Below are 1,917 nucleotides of genomic sequence, written 5' to 3'. Positions count from 1 at the left end.
AGTCTGTGTTCATTCTCTGCAGCTGCTGTGCTGGAAAGGAAAATGCTGGTTTTGCATTTACAGCCACAGCTTCCAACTTCTCCCAACTGAGTGGAGGAGAGGAGTGGCCAGGACTTTCTTTCCAGAAAAGCAGCTGACACCCTTGCTGAAGTAACCATCCAAACGGACTAGCTGCCCTTCCAAAAATGTGTTATCTTTGTAATGAAAAGAAACACTAACACAACTAATAACTTTTATCTAGGAATGTGCCCCTCCTGGCTTAATTGCTTCTAGTTCTTTAAATGTAAAATTAACAAGTGCAATAGGAAATATTAAAAAAAAAAAAGGAAAGAGATTTGAAAAGCTAAGCAGCTGGATCAACACTTGGTCCTTCCAGTGGACTAGAGCTTGGCACTGTCTTTGCAAATAATTAATTCTTCAAATAACAACAGGCCAGGAACTGTTCAGATTCTGTCCTGGTGCGTTTAGTGTCTAGACTGCAACAGCTTTCCTGGTCCCCGAAAACTTGCACAGCTTTTTAAACGTGCCACGGTCTAGGATACCTTGTACACCATGCCTGTTCATTTTTTAAATGATTATGAAGCCTGCCAGAAATCTTTGCATGTACACATATAACTAGAAGGAAAATGCTTTTTTGTATATAAAAACAGGCAATTCTTCCAATACAAATGTTACCAGATTGTTTTAGTGCAGGGGTTGTCAACCAGGGGTATGCATACCCCTGGGAGTACTTGGGAAGGCCCCAGGGTGTATGCGGCAGTGGCATGGAGAAGCAGGGGCACTTCCGGTTTCGCCACTTGTCCATTGGGGAACTCCCCCTCTCCTCCACCCTTGACTGGCCACTGCGGGTACACCAACCAAAAAAGGTTGAAAGCCCGTTTTATTGAATGGAGGATGCCTGAGAAGCAAACGTGAAACTTAGCTTGTGTGCCACCATCCACATGGAGCTGGTGTGCGAGCAGAGCAATGATGCCTGCTGAATGCTAAGGCCTGCATGAATCTTGCGCTGAGACTTACTATTCTTTTAGTTATAACCCGGAAGGTCATTTTAATCTGACCGTGGTTTTAACAACGCTCCTTCTGCTTCTGCAGCCAGCCAGGGGCTGACCCTGGCGCAACCTTCCCCTCTCATGTGCAAGAGCCATGCTGTAGCTGTGATCATCCACAAAAGATGCAAGAGACAGAGGATTTCTTAGGATGGATGGAGGATGTAGGATGAGACAGGATTTCTTAGGATGAGATGGAGAATTTGGGATGAAACAGAGGATTTTTTAGGATGAGACAGAGGATTCAGGATGAGACTGAAGATTTTTTAGGATGAGATGGAGGATTTTGGATGAAACAGTATTTCTTAGGATGAGATTGAGGATGCAGGATGAGATGGAAGATTTTTTAGGATGAGACGGAGGAGGTAGGATGAGATGGAGGATTCAGGATGAGATTGAAGGTTTAGGATGAGATCAGATATTTCTTAGGATGAGATGGAGGATTTCTTAGGATGAGACAGAGGATGCAGGATGAGACGGAGGCTGTAGGATGAGATGGAGGATTCAGGATGAGATTGAAGATTTAGGATAAAATCAGATATTTCTTAGAATGAGACTGAGGATGGAGGATGAGACGGAGGATTTAGGATGCGATCAAACATTTCTCAGGACGAGAAGGAGGATACTTCAGGCCGAGGTCTCCGGCCCCGCTGCTTTGCTCAGACGAGCTTTCCAGCGCAGGATCCTCCGCCCCGCGCCCCGTCCGTGTGTGCGAGGGGCGGGGCCGGGCGGGGCAGGGCGGCGGAAGCGCGACCCCCAGCAGACTGACACGAGGCTGTTCCCGGGAGTGCGGCCCGCCCCTCTTGGGGCGGGGCCAGCCGCGGCGCATGCGCGGAGCCAGCAGGGACGTCCGGCGGTCTCCGACAGCGCC

The sequence above is a fragment of the Alligator sinensis genome, unplaced genomic scaffold (genome assembly GCF_000455745.1).
Source record: "Alligator sinensis unplaced genomic scaffold, ASM45574v1 scaffold681_1, whole genome shotgun sequence".
In the NCBI taxonomy this organism is placed as follows: Eukaryota; Metazoa; Chordata; order Crocodylia; family Alligatoridae; genus Alligator; species Alligator sinensis.
Note: the sequence above shows the minus strand (reverse complement) of the source record.